Source organism: Camarhynchus parvulus, chromosome 1A (assembly GCF_901933205.1).
Source record: "Camarhynchus parvulus chromosome 1A, STF_HiC, whole genome shotgun sequence".
Classification (NCBI taxonomy): domain Eukaryota; kingdom Metazoa; phylum Chordata; class Aves; order Passeriformes; family Thraupidae; genus Camarhynchus; species Camarhynchus parvulus.
Window position 1 is genome coordinate 50,989,668 of NC_044586.1, and position 18,864 is coordinate 51,008,531.

The window sequence follows — 18,864 nt, forward strand, 5'->3', positions numbered from 1 at the left end:
CCTTTCTTTTTAATCATTGGTCCTTCTAGGATCCCCACACACCCCACAGGACAGCACTTCCTCCTAGTAACAAGGCACCACCACCCATCCTTGTTCCTCTAAAGTTGCTGTGGGAAAGACAAAGGATAGGCTGAGGACTGAATTTGAGAGCAAGCTGTCAAACAATAAGGTGGGAGTCCTCCAGTGAGAATATAGCACGCCTCACACAGGTCATGCAGCAACTGAGCCAAAACTGCCCTGCACTGGACACAAGCCACAGGCACACACAAAAAACTATGTCACAAACAGACTTGTGTGCAAGTCCTCTAACACCAGTATCCCTGGCCAGAACACAGCTTCCATCAGTTTGGCACGAGATGCAGCAATAAAAATTTACCTGCATCTATGTGCATTAAGAGTGCTGTGCTCCTTTCATCCTCTAAACCTGCAGTTTCACTAGCAATGGATATTTGATTTAGCTGGTATAGCCTGTACACTTTACATTCATATTATGCACTGCATAAGCACATCTCATTTGAATACTGCTACCGTTTAACAGGATCACTTATTTTATGTAAACAAAAGAGGCATATCAGTACTTCAGAAGATACAGACCAAACTTTTCTCCCACTGACAAACTGTTGCACTCTTTACTTACTGTCTGAAATACCTAGCAAAGCACCTTTCATGCTTAACATTTAACCTACTACGAAGGCAAAACCAAAATAACAGATAACCTCTTAAGTCTCATACTCTGCAACATAAACAGTGTATTTAAGAATGATGAGGCTTTTTCCATATCTATGCACAGAAATCTCACAAATGTTTACAAACAATCATCAGCTCCAAATGGTGTCTACTCTGTTGATAGCCTGTTCATACTCAGAAGGATGCATCCATGGAGACCTGTCTACCAATTAATGTAACAGCCACAAATTCAGAAATTGGAATGTATTTCAAAATTATCACCAAGGTGACCTACTCCACATATTGCATGTTATCTCTTTGATACAAACCCACGCCTTTGAAACTCAACTGAGCAACTGGTTCTGTAATCACAGATGGTTGTAGAGCATGGCTCCAGTTTCTCACGACTCAGAAGTTCACAAATTTCAAAAGGCATATTTTTACCCTCTGAGCATTAATGAGGTTTTCCTGCAAAATGAACTGTGCAGACATATGCAGTCTAAACTCAGGTACCTGCACACTAGAGTCAACGTCCATTTGGATGCTTTGGTAGTTAAAACATAAAAGTCAAAGACAACTGCATCAATTTTGTTTGAAAGAAGGTGTTGAAACATGAGAGTATGTGGCCTGGGACACTAAAAACACCTTTATCAGTGAAAGACAAGAAGGCATTCTCATATGCTCTGTGGTTTTACAAGTTATTGCTAATTACACTGACTGGGGCTACTTGATGAAATGAGTAAGTATGAGGTGAATCAGGATGCTAATGCACTGCTTTGCAGATTTATGAACAAACATTAGCCCAAATCCTTACTCTTTTAAGAGGTTGCAGAGGTTATAAATATACTGCTAAATATAGAAACATGGGACAGAAAGACCACAGTGATGTGGCTCAAGTCTGGACAGGCACTCAGCAACTGACAGTTTTTTAGAACCTACACATCTATTCAAGTCACTTTCCTATTGGATTCCAATATGAATTATGTGAATTCAGCAAAGATCTAGAACCAAAATAATTTTATTACTTTCCTGTATCCAGCAGCTTGGGGTAATATATCAGTACATCTCCCTCCAGGCCACATAAAGTTATGAACAAAGTGATAATTCTGGTTTTGGAAAATCCTCTGCAAAACACTCCCAAGCAGAACAGGAGGGAAATAGCACAGCTGCTGCATGTGTATGAGTTCTACAAGAAGCAGCTCTTCCACTCTGTTCATTACCTACAAGCAGCGAGCAAAGGAAACAAGTGAAGAAGTTCTGTGGTGTCAATGGCTGTCTCCTGAAATATGCAGAAGGTACATCTCAAAAGTACCAGCAGACACATTCACTTTTGTTATAAACATTTTGAAACACAATCCTTATGATGCTAAAATTGGGATTTCAGAGGACAAATAATTTTGCCCAACTGCCAAGCACATTACTTATCAGTAGTGTTCTTCTGCCTGTCCCTTTCATCCTACTCTCCAAACTATCTGTGAACAAGCTGACCTACTCTTTCAAAATCATTATGTGAACACAAAGCTGAAAACAGTTACATGACACGAGCCCATCTTCTGGCAACAAGTAAAGAAATACAGCTCTATTGTGGCAGAGAACTGAAGAAAAACTCCTCAGAGAGAAAGCTTCAGAGTAGCAAATTCCAGCCTGCAGTCATAGAAGCCCATGATAACACTAACAGCTCAGTACTGTTGACACACTCACAGGAAAGCTGTTCTACTTCCAAGTCCATCCAGCTGTTGCACCACTCATTTAACCTGAAAAGTACTCTGCATCTAACCAATTCAGTATATTCACAGAATGACTAGGTTGGAAGAGACCTTAAAGATCGAGTCCAACCCATGCCCTAACACCTCAACTAAACCATGGCACTGAGTGCCACAATCCAGTCTTTTTTTAAACATATCCAGAGATGGTGCCTCCACCACCTGCCCGGGCAGGCCATTCCAGAACTTTATCACTCTTTCCATAAAAAAGACCGTGTCCTCTTGTTCTGTCAGTGCTGCCTTGAGAAAGAGATCGACCCCCACCTGACTACAGCCACCTTTCAGGAAGTTGTAGGGAGTGGTAAGGGCACCCCTGAGTCTCCTTTTCTCCAGGCTAAACACCCCCAGCTCCCTCAGTTGTTCCTCAAAGGGCTTATGTTCCAAGCCCCTCACCAGCCTTTTTGCCTTCCTCTGGACACACTCCAGTGTCTCAAGGTCCTTCCCAAACTGAGGGGCCAGAACTGGACACAGCACCCAAGGTGCAGCCTCACCAGCGCTGAGTACAGGGGAAGGGTGACATCTCCACTCCTGCTGGCCACACTATTCCTGATACTGATATATGTATAAAAAACACCAACAAACAACACCTCTATTTCCATTACTATCTGCTGCCCTCGGAAGAAACGAGAAAACCCCTCAGCAACTCCTGATCCCAGCTCCTCACACACAGGCCTCCTTTGCAGGCTACACTGTAACCGGCTGTCTGGCTGTCCTTCTGAAGGACAGCGACCAGTGCAACATGCAAGATATGCACCCTAGCAAGGCAAGACCAGCGTCTCCAGATGCAGCACACAGGTGATTGGACACTTTCTTCAATTTCACCAGCAGTCATGGTGTTGCTCAGCTGTGGTGTAGGCTCTTGCTCTCTCTCAAAAGCGTGCACACCCTTCCTGAGATAGACAGACTTCTCAGCATAAGAGCAGGACGTTGCACTATCAACAGAGACAGAGTTATTCAGCAGACAGCCTAAAGGGCTTACCCACAGGAAGACACTCCTGGAGCTCCAGCACAGTGCTTGATATGCAGGGTCATCAGGACATTTAAATTCTTGCATGTGGACATGCTAAGATCCTGCATCCCTCAGTGATTTCAATCAAAACTGCAAGGCAGATCAACTAAAGGCAAGGGAAGGAAGGAGGCAGGAGTAGAAAAGAGCTCCTCTACTTTTTTTATTATTAGAAAAAGAAGTGTACAGGAAGAGAACTTGTCACTGAGTGCATGTGCATTTTTATACAAATCTATAAACTGTGGTTAATAATAAAGTTATGTTCCCCTATCCTTTATTAGAAAGGGAAAAAACAGTTTTCACTACAAAAGTTGTAAGTTCAAATACAGAACCACAGTATTAACTAACATGTTCAAACCACCTGAAATTTGAATGGCCCTTTTAAAACCTGAAGGTCTGATCTCAGATTCAAGTCACGTAGGTATCTGCAAATATGTTTCTAATCTAGTAACAACTATCACCAAGAGACTACACTGGTCAGATTTTGTACTAAATCATCTATGAAAGACAGCCAGTGTTCCTGTCTCCTGACAGGACGAGGAGAGCTACAGAATCCTTCTTTCCTACTGGCACTGGCTGGCAAAGCACATGCTGTGATATCACTTCAGACAGACACAGTTACACACCACTCCCATTAAATCTGGAGCACACTTATCTCTGGCCTGCTCTCATTTCTACATTTTCAAAGACTGCCCCAAATCTCTCTCTGCACTTTTCCTGAATAGCAAATAAGGAACAAGAAGATACTTTCCAAAAAGTGTTCTTTTAAAAAAAGCACTCGTATGACTTTCCCACAAATAGGCGGTAATACCACGTGGTTCATTCACAGTTGTGGTGGCAGCAGCAGCAGTGTTTCATCATTTTTACCATATGGAAGAAAGAACACACTGAAAAATCAATCTAATTCTTCTAGCACCAAGCTACACAATATCCAAGTGGTGTACAGTTAAGATGCCAGAGTGCCGGACACTGTGAGGACTGAAATTTACAATAAGCAACCTAAAACTGAAATTTACAAAAGAATAGTCAATTCAAGTTACTGAATCTTGAAAGTCTACTGCCACTGACAGCAGGGCACAAATCAGTGCCACAGCCACAACCCAGATATTTTAATTCATAAACTCATTTAGCTTAGAATAATTAAATGGATATGTTTTTCCCCTACTGTGTAAGGTGTATCCCCTACTAAAATACAGACGAAAAACCCCTGGAATCTGTTTGGTTTGGGTTTTTAATTTGTTTTTTCCTTTACTCTGTTAGCTTTCTAAGAAGGAATACCTCCATTAATGAGGTGGACAGTAGTTGCACAGATACATAACTCTACAAAATGGAGAAGTGTCATTCCAGACACCCTGGGTATTTTTTTCAACTAGTAGTGTCACTACCACATTTGACAAACAGCATCTAACTTGTAAAAGACCATCCGGTTCTCTCACTTTTCCAACCCACTAGTTGCAACTTTCTCCAAAGTTTTACTAAAGAAAAATACTCTCTTTCTTCCAGAAAGCTAGCAAAAATAAACACCTCTGTTATATGGACATCCGCATCAGTACATGTATTTTCCTCAAGAGAAAAGCCCAGGCTACGTTTGTGACATAAGTTACTTTCAAGCGCTAGGTTAATCTGAACTATTTTCAGAGGTGAATTCAGAAAAAGCCACAACTGTTTAGAGACCAGAAAAAAAAGAAGAAAAACTGAGTCTCGGCTTTTCCAGAGCTTTCCGCCAGAACCAAACAAATCCCACGCTCTTATCACCAAACACCTGGACCAGGAGCGCTGTGCCACGTCCGTGAACCCCCAAACCAGTGAACAGCCATAACGAAGGAGCTGAAGACACGCGGGCCCGGGACCTTACAGCCGGGCCCAGAGTCGCACTTCCCCCCAAGTTTCCTGCCCGGCTGCAGTTCCCCGGCCGGCGGGGCAGGCCAGGGCAGCGCGGGCCTCCTCGCGGGCCGCCCCCGGAGGCGGCGGGCACCGGGCACTGGGCACCGGCCTCCTCTCGCCCCTCGAGCGGGGCCGATGGCCTCAGCCCGCCCGCTACGAGGCGGAGCTCGCGAGGAGAGGCCCCTCGGCCCCGCCGCCTGCGCGGTCATCGGCGGGGCAGCGCCGGAGCAGCCCCGTCTGCAACTCTCTCGCCAGGCCCGGGGAGCGCTTCCAGCAACGGGAGCGAGTAGGGCCGCCGCGCCCCGGCCACCTCCCTGCCCGAGCGGGCGCTGCCCGGCAGCACCTCCGGGCCGGCACCTGGCGGGGCAGGGCCGGGTGCGTGCCAAGGGCGAGCAGCGAGGGGACACGGCCGCGCCGCTTGCAGCCACCTCCCCTCCTGCGGAACACCGGGAGAACCGCGGCACCCCCCATCCGCTTCCCCTTGCACGCGCCCGCCACGACCGGGGTCGGCCCCAGCACGGCCACGCCGCCCCCCGGCGCGGAGGGACACGGCAGCGCGGCCGCCCCCCATCCCCGCTGACCTGCCGTGCCGGGCGATGGGAGCGGCGGAGCCGCCGCTGGCCGGGGCGCTGGGGACGGAGCGGGCGCGGGGCGCGTTAGCCGGACAACGTGCTGCACGAGTCAGCGCGGGGCGGGGCCGCCGCGGGGCACCCTGGGCGTTGTAGTTCTCTTCCGCTCCCGGTTTTGCGGCAGCCGGCGGCAGCGGACTACAGCTCCCAGCCCGCCAGGCCAGCCGGGCCCGCCCGCCGCCGGCCCCTCCTCTTTTCCTTCCTCGCTCGCCCCGCGTGGCTCCTCCGCCGGCGGCCGCTCCGCTGCGGGCCGGAGCCGCGCGGCCCCGTGATCGGGCCGGGCCCAGCGGCCGCTCGGATCCGTGCCGACGGATGGGCCGCCAGGGGCCATCGGGGTTTCTGCGGCAGCCCGGGGCGGAGCGGGCAGGGTGCCATCAGCTGTGTCTTCAGCTTCCGTGGGGGGCGGGGACCCTTCTGGCAGGGGATTGAGCCACGTCTCTGAGGCTGCGTTTCTCCGTACTGGGGAAGCAACCCTGCGGCCGCGCCGGCCGCTCTCGGCCGAGCCCGGCTCGGTGCAGGAGGTGCGGCTTGGCAGCGACCTTAGAGCCCCGGATAGCTGGGAGCCCGCAGCGCTGCCGAGGTGTCCGTGCCTGCTGTGGCCGTGCTTGGGAGCCGGCTGGAAATGTGTAGGGGTGTAAGTAGTAAGGAAGAGCCCTTAGGGGTGGGACTGCCCGGGGTGTCCATGTGAAAACACGCCTGGGGCTAATGGAGACTGAAATCGCAGGGATATCACGCTCCAAACGACGTCATCTCTGAATTTATCCATTACTTCTCAATGTGCAGCCCTGCTTGCCACTGCTGTTCTGGCCCTTTGCTTTCTCTCTTGCAGTGAGCCTCTCCTGCTGGAAGAGAGTTAAATGTTTCACCCAAAAAACATGAAAATCTGTGTTACACCACCTCTAAGTACAAGGGGCATTTGGTGTTACTCCAAATTACTAGGCTGACACATACAAATATTTTACTAGTCAAGAAAATATTTGTTTTCAGAAAGATGTGTCAAGAGTTGATTATAACAACTGGTTGTGTCCTGGAACTGTCTCTACCCTTTTCCTGTTTCTCTGTTCTGTTTCTGATAAGTCACAGTTCAGTGACAGTATGGCTTAAACATCCATTTAGTCTGAGCACACATTTGTTGTCTAAATACAGTTTCATTTGAACAGATGTGAAGGTTTGTTTTCTGATTTTTTCTTACTTCACATCCTGGGTTAGTTTAGGATTAGGCTGAGCTTTGCAAGTGTGTGGTATGTGGAAATCAAGTCCAGACATGCTGAGACAGTTGGGAGTTTTACTTCCTGTTTCAACTTGCTATAAAAGCACAGACCAGGCATTTCACGTGTGAATGAATCAAATTAGGTGCAAGCTACACAGACCTTCAATTCTGAGGAAGAACCATCCAATGTCTGACATAAAAGGAAAAAATATTCACTTTGGGCATTTTAATCTAGTGCTGTACACTGATTCCAAAGACTTTTTGGTTTTTTTCCCACAACTGGTGAGTGAAGGCCACCAGGAAAGATGGGACACTCTACTAGATCAGAACAAGTTGATTGATGCTTTCGAGGAGCGTGCCCGATGGCTTTCTTGGCACCCAAGGACATCGGTCCTTTGAGTAGCATAATTTCTAGATGCAGCTGCTCCCCCTGACCACAGCTGCTTGCTTCTGAGTCTGCTTCTAATCCCACCTTTTCCAATCATCAGCCTTGCCCAGCCACAAGCTTTCTGTGGTGTCAGATCCTCCACAGGGCTGTCCTGTAGCAGGTAAAGCCTTGTGAATGTTGGCTAAGTACAAGAGACCCTTATGCTCAGCAGCCTGAATATCAAGTTGCAGTATCGTCCCTTACACAGCTGATCACAGATTTTATCCTCAGATTTGCTCAGCTATCAGTGTGTGCCAGGCTTAGACTCAAGCCCCAGCTATTTGCAGTGTCATGTGTTTGGTTCAAGCTGATACTGATACTGAGTGGCAGTTCAGTATTTTTGTGGCTGCAGCTCCTCCTGCTACACCACCAATGGTGTTCAAACTCTGTGAGTCCCTTGACATACTACAGATCTGTCCCCAAGCTTCCATCTGCTTCACATGCAAAAGCTCAATGATTTTTTGGTCAGAGCATGGGAGCCCTGCCTTAGCCTGCAGGAAATACCTCACCTGATCTGTTCTTTTGGGAATACTGTGAACTTTTGCTGGCCTGATTTTATTTTAGCTTGCTGCACCCTGATTATGTCAACAGTGTCGGTACTTTTGTGTATACTTACTTCAGGCAGTGTTTGCTGGCTTAGCAAGAGCTGTGCTGGCTGAACATGCCTTTACAAGGACTAAAGTAAGATGCAGGTCTCTACTGACATGAAACAATGTGGCTGGAGATTCTGCCTGTGCCGTTTCAGCTTGGTTTGTGGTGCACAGCACTTCTGGAAGTGGAGAGGCAGGGCTGAAATGGGAGGAAGTTTATCAAAAGCGAGGACCTCTGCCAGCAGGAGGTCTTAGAGGTTCCCTTGTGCCAGGACTGTGCCAGGGATCCCTCTGAAAACTGCAGTGTCTCTGCAAGAGCCTGCGCGACTGCAAATTGTGTTCTGCTCTGTTGTGAGTAATGAATGAGAGAGTTGTGGTAATTGAACACTCCATTAATTAGCAATTGCAAGATGAATCACTGGTGTCTTCTGAGAAGCCTAATGTGACATGTAAATAGTGTTCTTAACATTTAATACATTGAATATCTTCTTTAAATGTTGCTGTTGATGTGGGATTGTTTTGAGATCAATGGCAAATACCAGTAGTGAAGAGAGGGCATGGTAGAGATTCCTGGATTTCTTCATTCTTTCAACTCTACTTAAAATGCACTTCTTTTTTATACTGAAACTGATCCTCATGGAATGCTTACCAGCCACAGCACAGTATATCTGAAGTAAGTTTGTTGTGTAAGGAGCCAGAAAGGCTCCTCATGAACATGCCACTGTTCTCATGCGTAAGAATTTCCAGCAATTTTTGGGATTTCTGGGACTAGGAATGAGGAGGGGAAGTTAAGTGCACTTCTGCCTGCCCTTCCTTCCTCTCTTTCCTTCTTTTCTTCCCTCCCTTCTGCCTTCATCTTCCATCCACTCTGCCCTCTTCTTTCTCTTTATTAACAGGTTATTTTTACATAAGGTTTCTTGAGAACTGAAAGGAATAATGGTGACATCAGCCAGAACAGCTGGATTGTCTTCAGTGATCTCTAGTTTGTAGCAAACAGAGACCCAGTGAATGAGCACCTGAGCAGATTGCCGAAGGTACCAGGCTGTTTCCTGGATGGCCATATGTCTGTCCAGGTTACGACAGGTTTTTAAGAACTTGTAATAAAGAAAAAATCACCACTACCACCCAAAACAGAAAACCTTGAGCATTAGAAATGTTATTCAAGCATCTGACCTAAGCTGGTGTTTGCCTGTATCCAAGCCCAGTAGCTGGTGCTCTGTGGGACAACTTTCCCTTTGTAGCAGCCTTCACCTGTTCAAACATTGTCACGCCTTCTCTTGCCTTCTCCAGATCAGTGAACCTTAAGATTTTCTCCGTGAGTCCCATCCTCATGGATACTTGGCTGGGGTCGGTACTGCACACTGCCTGGAAAACTCACCTGGAGCCATCACTGCTGAGCACTCCCCAGATCAGCAGGATCCTTCCCCACCCTCTGGCGTTTCCAGCCCCGGAGCAAGGCCGGGGTGCTGTGACCATGGCTCGTCGGGATACCGACGGGAGCGTGTCACGGGCGCGCTGGGCCAGTGGCGGGGAGCAGAGGGCGGGGAACAGAGGGAAGGGAAGGGAGCAGAGGGCGGGGAACAGAGGGAAGGCAACAGAAGGCAGAGAAGTGAGCAGAGGGCGGGGACACGGCGGGGCTGGGCCGAGCCTGTCCCGCGGGGCTGCGCCGCCCCCTGGCGGCCGCGCTCCGTCAGCGCCCCTCGGGGCTGCTGCGGCCCTCAGAGCCGCCACAGCCCGCACCCCTCCCTCAGTCTTATTTTCTGGGAGACACCATCCATCTCCGACTGAGAAGCAGAAGAAGACAGGTAGAAGGACGAGCAGCTTCGCGGAATTTCTTTGACCGTCCTCCCTGGAGGAGACGCGAGTTTCTGTCATTTCGAGCTCACTCGCTGTATGTTTGTTATCGCTCAGAAAAGCCCCCGAGGGCCACCTCCAGTGTGCTTCACTCCCTCGGATCGGGAGTATAGTCTGTATTCGCGTTGTTCCTAAACAGAGTCTTCTAAACATACTAAGAGGGAAGTTGGAGAGCGATTCTGCTGCACCCAGGAGGGATTCGGCCGTTGTGTCACTCGGGAAGCGTAGAGATGGCAGCCTGCCATGTCAAGAGTGCCACCCAGACCCAGTGCCCTCCGTGCACTGGTGTATCTGCTCCTGAGGCTGGGAAGGTCTAGGAGATGTTCCTTCTACACTGCTTCTACGACGGAACTGCTGTATGTGGCTGGAACTGGCTCAAAGAAAGCTGATTTGGTAAATCAGAAGAACCAAACCACACACAGGACTACTTCAACTATCTCTAGACTTTACAGTTTTCCCTTAGAATTTGTATGAGATGTGGGGACAGTTCATCATGAGTGGTTGCTGTGAAGGGAAGCTGATGACTGTGAGCAAGGCTTCAATAGCTCGGGTCCAGCCCTAGCTGCTGTGCTGGTGACTGCAGCATGGGCACAGGCAGCCGTGCAGTTCACAGCGTGCTTGAGGAGGAGGATGGTGTTGATGGCAGAGGGGCTGGAAAGGCTACAGCTCCTTTGTTCTTCCTCTGCATCATCCCCACCCCCTGCTCTCTCCCTTTCCATTAAATTTGTAGCAGACCTGCAGAGCACAGTGCATTGCAGAGGCATTCCTTGTGCTTGTGGGTAGCACAGCTTGGGTACAGAAGCTGCATCGGCACAGGGCTCTTTGTGAGATCGTTTGTGTGGGAGGCATGTGAAGCAATCAACGTGGCATTGCTGTGACAGCAGGGTGGGTGTGAGACACCGGCTCTGGGCTTTCCTGGTCCAGGAGGCAAATTTGCCTGTGCTTCTCTACAGGAAAGGCTGGAAAAGAAGGCAAAACAGATTGTACACAGATTTACCTCTGTGAGGAAGCCGAGGATTGCACAAATTAATCCTTCTGTTCACCAGAGGTAAACACAAGTCTCACAACAAAGCCTAACCCTCATAAGCTTTGGAAGACAAGGAGAGACAACCGAGCTATTATATGTGGTCTTGTTCCTCCACATGAACAATTAAATTGCACGGTGCTGTCTTCAACTAATAACAGACTGGATTAGAGCTACAGAGCAGAAAATCTGGGCTAATGCCAGTTTGCAATCCATAATGCACACTTGTCTGCCTCAGATTTGAAAGCTGTATGGTATTTTGGGAGGCTTTGGTTGTAATCCCTGCAAATAAGTAAACAAATGAGTTGAAGATAAAGACCAGTTAATGAAGCACTGAAAATCACTGCTGATGTCAATGTGAGATGTGGACACAATAAATAGAATGAGGGGTCCAGATACTTGGTTTAAAGTTGTACTGAAAACCCTGGCTTGGCAATGGGATTTTTTTCTGTTAAATTCCTCCATTCTCAAAAGCCTTGGGGCATACATATACAGTAACAGCTTTTCCTACAACAAATTGAACTGGGGTTTGAAAGATCTGGGTGCTTCCTGCTCTCCACTGATTCCCCAGGGGATCATTCAAAGCACAGAACAGTTAGTTAATTTGAGCAGGTGGTGCAAACATTTTCCCACATACTGCATCCATATGTGGAGTCAGTGAAAGTGCTGTAATCAACTTGCCCACTCACCAGCTCCCCTATTTGCATGAGCTGTAAGACTCCTTATGTGTACTTGCATTCATTTGAGGACATAGCTTGCACAACTGAATTCTCTGGCAAAGTTCTCTCTCATTTCAGTGGCCACAGGACCTGGCTCCAGGAGCTTGCTGTGAGTGGGCTAAAGATGGAGAGCCTCAATACTGTTAGTATTGTATTAGTTCAATTATGTAATTCAATTAAAAGAAAAATCAACGCTGTCACATGATTACAATCCCTTTCTTACTAATATCTAGAAATACTCTGATTCACAAATCTCAGCTGCTTTTGCCTTCATAGATTAGATGGAAAAGTGCTTAACACATGAAAGGTCCCTTCATAATGCCTTTCTCCTGAAAAAATAATTAAGTTGCTAATAAAATCATTAGGGCACCCTATTGTTACATGGTGTTCATGTGTGCATGTTTCAGTAGTAGGGATTCACAATGCAGCATCAGAACCTAAAATCCAAAATTATACCTACTACATATCAGAATATTCAATTGCCTCCCATGGATTTGAGTCAAAATGTCGATTCTCATGCCTGTGTCCTCTAATGGACCTTAAAACAAAGAGGTGGAATTTCCAAGAAATTAAATGTGTTCAAATTTTCTGCAAAAAATCCTGGGGCATACACCTAAAGATAAGAGTGAAGAGAAGGAAGGAGACATCCTCAAGATTTCTGAGAAGGCAGAGAACTTACTGGTTAAATGCAGACAAGTTTGAAAAGGACTCTATTAGGAAGAAAAATGAAGAATAAAATTACCTCATGGTTGGAGGTACACAGTTTGTGGTAACTGGGAGTGCAGCTGTGGCAGAGCCTCATCCCCAATGGGCTACAGCTGTGAAAGGCAGGTGAGCAGCATTGAAAGCAATGAGCCATGGAGTGCCCAGGTGCACTGACCCATCACCAAAGGGACACACAGGTGCAATGCAGGAACATAACACTATAAAAGGCTGGGCTAAAGAACAAGGACAGCAGACACTTGAAGTTTTCTGATGTGCTAGGATGTTACTCTGTATGGATGAATGCTTGAAGCCTTCTGGAATTGCATGGTGATACTCTGTGTACTGTGGCTGTCTTGACTGTGGCATGTGCTGTGACACATGGTCACAGTGAACAGCCTCTGCTCACCTGCCCTTGTAGTCCTGGTAGAGTGGTTTAAAGTTATCACCCTTCAATCAGAGTTTAGTGTCCCTAATGAATTGGAGAGGGTTTATGCAAATCCATCCTACCTGGCATGACAGTTGCCTAGAAGCACTCTTGAAATCTGTCCCTCCATCTCTGGTGAGAATATAGGAATTAACAGCAATCACTTCCCAAGCAACCAACTTAAGGGCTGCCTGTGCCCTGCAACAAAATTTATCCATCTGAAAACCTGAATAGTCCCCAGATGGGTTACTGCTTAAATTGTCTGCTTTTTTTTGAGAAAAGAAACCCAAACTACAACAGTATAAAATCATACTGTTTATGTATTATGGACACATCCAGCTGTATGTGCTGGGCATTTTGTCCAGAATGATATTATGAGAGACTGTACTGAAAGCTTTGCCAAAATAAAGAGAATCCCACATTTGCTGTCTTCCCTTGGTCAGCTAGATGGGTGAATTTGTCATTAAAGGAAATTAAGTTAGTTAAGATCAGTAACTTTAAAAGTACATGAAAAATGTCTCACAAAAATAAAAGAAGAAAGTTTTCAGCAACTCTTCCTATGGGAAACTGTAAGAAAACTTCTTGTAGTTCTCACGTTTCTACCATGCTGATTAATGCTTTACTGTCTACAAACAAGCTATAGAATGAATAACGAAACAGGCATTTTAAATACAAAATTATAGTAACAATACTAAAGATTTTATCATCATAAGAGAACAAAACAAGACCCTTCATAACTGAGTATCAGAAGGACTGGCAGGCTGACAAATGATTGTCCTGATTAAAGCAATGATGCCAGTGTGAGGTATTGTTTGCACACAGGCTGTTTCCTTTGAATAAGCCTTTCCTGACCTTTACAGCAGGCAAGAGCAATGCTTGCTTGAGGACAGGACGCTTCATGTGAGCAAGTCAAGGAAGCTGTAAAAGAACATGAATCCAGGCCCCAAGGCTTGGAAAAACCTCTGCCGTTGTACTGTTGTTGGGTTACAGAAAAGCCATAACCATTCACCTCAGCAAGGACACGGGTTTGAGTGACCCCAGAATAAGAGTGCTGCTCTTTCACCAGCCCACACACAGTGTGTGTGGTCACCTTGTCCTCTCCTGTGATGGCAAGATCTGCCAAAACACAGAAGCACAGCAGAGACAAAGAAGATACATGTGCAGGTAGGAATCAGCTGGTACATGTGGAATACCTTACCTTTGCACTGAGCATCTGTTTTCTGCTAAGTGCTTCAGCTGTGCAGTTATCCATGAGATTTCCCAATTCCTCACCCAGGGACACAGAAAGCATGAACCTTGCTTGTAACCAAATATTCCTTTTCCCCACTAACCTTGTGCCAAGCACCGGTAGGAAGCAAGGGACTACTGATAGGTATTTTTTGATAAAAACACATTACAGGCAACATATAGATCACCTCTATACATCAGGTTGTGTGCATTATCTTTTTTATATAATCAGCAGTGACAGCTGTTCATTCCATAAAGCTACATTTACAATATCACAAAAAAGTCTACTGTCCACTGATTACATAACAAAACAAAATACATGGTGTATTGGAGTTTTATGCATCCAGAGAGGAACAGTCTTCTCCCTTGCATCAGCATTTGTGAACTGGAAGCCTCCACTGTTGTGATAAAATTAAACAGAGAAGTGGTTGTGCTATGCAATGTGACACCCTAATTTACTCTGTTTTGGATTGGCTACTCCACAATTAGTATCATGGCATTTGTTTAAAATAAAACAGGAAAAGGGGCTATAAAGAAATAAGGTCATTAACTTTCAAACCCAGCAAAGGTGATACAAAATTACACAAGTGAAAAGTGGAAGAAATCTTTCTTGTTGCAGATCTTGTAAATCTCAAGTATAGAAATCTGCATTGATAAGTGTTATATAAATGATGACTTGCCAAGTACACTGAACTGCTGTCACTATGCACATGACACAGATCCCATATGTGAAATGCTTAATACCCTCAGCTTCTAATACAAGTGGAAACAGAGAATTAGTAGAAATATGTTCAAATATTTTAAAATTAAGAGTAAAATTGGCCAATGTTTAATCTTATCTTGTTTTCCCATTGCTCCGTGAAAAGTTTAAAGATTTACTTTCTTTTTATTCCTTTGGCATGGTATTTTGACATGTTACCACCAACCTAGCCTGCATGCTATTTGGATATACTAGTGTTGAAATGTATCTGATGTCCAGCATATAATAACTTTCTGTGGGGTCAGTGGAAAGTGCAATGAATTTTGCCTTGAGAGACTTGCTCAAGGCATGGATCATATTTTCCTCTAGTTACAGGGAAGGTACAGCTAAAATTAAATTTTGTGCTTTATTTTAAGGTTAAAAAACACATTAGAAGTAAATCATTAACTCAAAGAATCTCCGATCATTGCTATTAATAGCAAAGTAACTGATATGTAGCAGAGATTACACACCTGAGTTCCTAAAATAAGCTTGCTGTGAAAAAAAAAAAGCACTTGTGCTAGTACAGTTGGTGAAGCACATTAGTACATTCCCAGGATCGGTAGGTTGAGTTCTTCCTAAGGATCAGAGTTGCTGCAGGTGAAGAGATCTGCTCAGCTATGCAAGCTGGTAAGAACCCTACCTGGTTGCCTCTCTGCTCTGCCCAGGCTGCATCTCTGAGTCTGCTGATGAGCAGAAGCAGTTTATCCAATATTTCCTCTTGGACAAAGGGTTTATGATGGGGCAAGTAATAAGTGGTGTTTCGTAATCTATTAATTTTCCCTAAAGGGACCTGCAACTGAAAATGAGTTCTGTTATGAAATGATGACACATTTCCTTCCCAGAATGAATGGAAAGATTAAGGGGAAATTCTCTTTCCCCAAGTTCATCTTTTCCCATTCAACCTGGACTTGCACCACATCCATGCTGCACAACCCTGGGAGTCTGTAAAACTATGACTTATGTTTCACCTGATTAAACTTAAAATAAAGATAACTTTCAGTTTTAGATAAAAATAATTTCAATTGGAATTAGATATCTTACACTGAAACACTGCTTTTCCTCTTAACAGTTCTATTGAATTCAATGGACTTGAATTTATGGTGTAAGAAATCACTCAACATGACAAAACATTGCAATATCAGACTTTAATATAGGAGACACTTTTGTTTTGTATTTACAGGGATCCCATCCAGTAGGCATCTTGTCCTTGGGAGGAGGCTCTTAAGCATATTGCCAGACAATAAACTACCAATAATAAATAGTTACAAGATCAAAGGTACACCAGTGTAACACCAGCAGAACACTATGCTGGAATCACAGGACTTCTAGTTTTCCCCAAGGTAAATATGCAGGTACTTTAGCAGCTATAGTACCTCTCTGTAAATCATGACATGAAAACCTCATTCAGGTGTCTAAGGAAAATACACTTGAGAACATTAAACCAATATTTTTTAAGCTATTCTTGCTACCCTTTTTTTTTTTTGGTGGTAGAGCTGCTAGCTACCTGATCTTGCTCTCTGTGCCAGTACTGCCACTCATTCTTCTAGCCAGAGGTACCTTAAATAGTCATGAACTAAGAACCACAAAAAGGCTCAGTTTCCTTGAAAAGCAATGAAGAATCCCTGCATTGTTCTTCCCCTCTGTTACAGAGTGATGGGAAATAGTCACTTCAGAATTTCAAGTGTAAACTCCAGAAAAAAAAAATTAAATCAGAAAGTCAAGATGATCACGTTAAATCAAAATCACCATGCATCTGTCAAGAAGAGGATGTAACACTTAAGATATTACCAAACCAAAAGAGTAAGGAAAGAGGAAAATTCACGCGTCAGGCAGACTTTGGCTTTTCACTAAGCACCATTTTTCTCTAGGATATATTAGTTTGCATTTTCCAGGGTCAATCTCAGTGTATTTCCTACCCAAGTTGGTAACTACTCTTTGATAATTGGTATCCCTGCTCTGACTTAGTGGGTTAGGCACATCTGAATCCTCCCCCCAACGCTTTGCTTTTCAAAACAACGTGGAATGGAACATCACTTCTCTTTCATCAGATTGTCAGTCCACATATCACATGTAATACAATAAAAATTTATTCATTTGTATGATTTCATGAGATTCTTTAACTGTTTTCTTACTAAGATGTAAGCATAATTTATGATTTGGTCAATGTCTGAAAAATCAAGCTATTCTAGTAAGTTTATTTTTCAGACGCTGAAGCTGTTTCATCATTTATGACTTCACATATGCTCAAGGAGTCCAATCCTATCTCCTCTACTTACTCAAACAGTTCCAGGAGCATGTATTATGAGAATGGACAGAACTGAAGGCCTCTAATAAAGAACAAGGGATTTTTCAGTTATGATTATATTAATGGTTTGACAACTATGCGTTTCTGGTTGCACATTAAACGTGTGCATTAAAATGTTACACATAAATCACCTCCTTTCCCTCCCGAAATCTGTAACAGAAAGAAATCAGGAAAATGTTACCACTGAAACACAAGTAAACCTCAAAATTCATTCCCAAAAGGGTTTGATAAAGATGTGAACCACCACAACCTGCTTTTTCGGTGTGACTCTTGCACATACAAATTAACCCCTGGAGATGCTAATTCTACCTCTGACTGAGACACCGTCTCTTTTACAGTTTCCTACTAATTTTTTTTTAACCTGACTTGTAGGAGTAGCTTACCTTTTGCTCTTTTGCAATGAGACTACATTGATGATGGAATCTCTTCTTGTAGCTTTCTGGGCCACTGGTTACATAACAGTACCTTGCCGTGTTTAATGTCTTCTCAGCGGCTCAGTGTTATCATGGGCTAAATCAAATGAATATATAACAGCGCCAGGCCACAATGAAAATAGTTTCCAGCTGGGAAAATCTAAACTGAGTGACTGACTGATTGTGTAGTTAGTTAATATTCAGGTACAGATTTATGCTTATTTCTACAAATGGTCCTAATAGTACAGCTTGATGCAGTAAAAGAAATAAAACCAAAACCTCTCGTTATGCTTCCTGTGGGTTATCTGTGTGTTGTTTTAAGTATTACTCCTAGTGCTTATAAAAGTTTAGTCCCTTGCCCAGGGTAAACTGGGCTGCAGCACATGCCATTAAAGTTTAAGACTGAGCTATCCTGTTACAGAATGTTTTCAGCTGAGGGTCCATGTCACAGACATGTTTTATGAAAAATCCTTTCCTTAGGATTTTTTCTCCTGAGAAGCCAAGAGGCCTCAGGAACAAAATGTAAACAGAAATTATCTGCTGCTGTGGAATGCAACAGGTGGATCTGTGATTGGTCTCATGTGGTTGTTTCTAATTAATGACAAATCACAATTCAGCTGTCTGGACTGTCTCGGTCAGTCACAAACCTTTGTTATCATTCCTTTTCTATTCTTAGCTAGCCTTCTGATGGAATCCTTTCTTCTATTCTTTTAGTATAGTTTTAATATAATATATATCATAAAATAATAAATCAAGCCTTCTGAAACATGGAGTCAACATTCTTGTCTCTTCCCTCATCCTAGGACCCCTGCGAACACCACCACAGGTCCGCAGTGCTGCGGGCAGGGCCAGCTGCCAGTCGCACCCGTTTACTTCGCCCGGGGAGGCGACAGTGGAACCCGGGGCCGGCGGCCGGGCAGCTGCCCGCCCTGGCCGGCTCGACCCCCCCCGCCGAGCCCCACAGCGCGGCCGAGCGCCCCGGGCCGCCCCGGGCCGCGCCTTCAAAAGGGGACGGGGCGGAGGAGCGGCGGCGCTGGCACTGGCTGCCGCGGGGGAGCTGCACCGGGCCGCGCCCTCGAAAGGGGACGAGGCGGGGGAGCGGCGGCACTGGCACCGGGCCGCACCGACCGGCGGCTGCTCGGGGAGCCGGCGGGGCCGCACCTCGGACAGCGCCGAGGCGCCCGTGCTGCGCAGCGCCCGACGGCACCGACGGCCGCGGGAGGCCCCCACCGTTCCCGCCACCGCCCTCCCCACGACACCGGGGCCCGAGGGCACC

At 45.7% G+C, this 18,864-nt stretch overlaps 1 protein-coding gene across 1 annotated transcript in view; it reads right to left on the minus strand.

Moving 5' to 3' along the window:
• Positions 1-6,058, minus strand: part of TRABD (TraB domain containing) — a 30,733-nt gene extending 24,675 nt beyond the window's left edge. Inside the window, exon 1 of the mRNA XM_030960363.1 lies at positions 5,901-6,058. The gene's annotated coding sequence lies outside the window, so the exon portion shown is untranslated. The remainder of the gene's footprint in view (positions 1-5,900) is intronic.
• Positions 6,059-18,864: the final 12,806 nt, after the last annotated feature.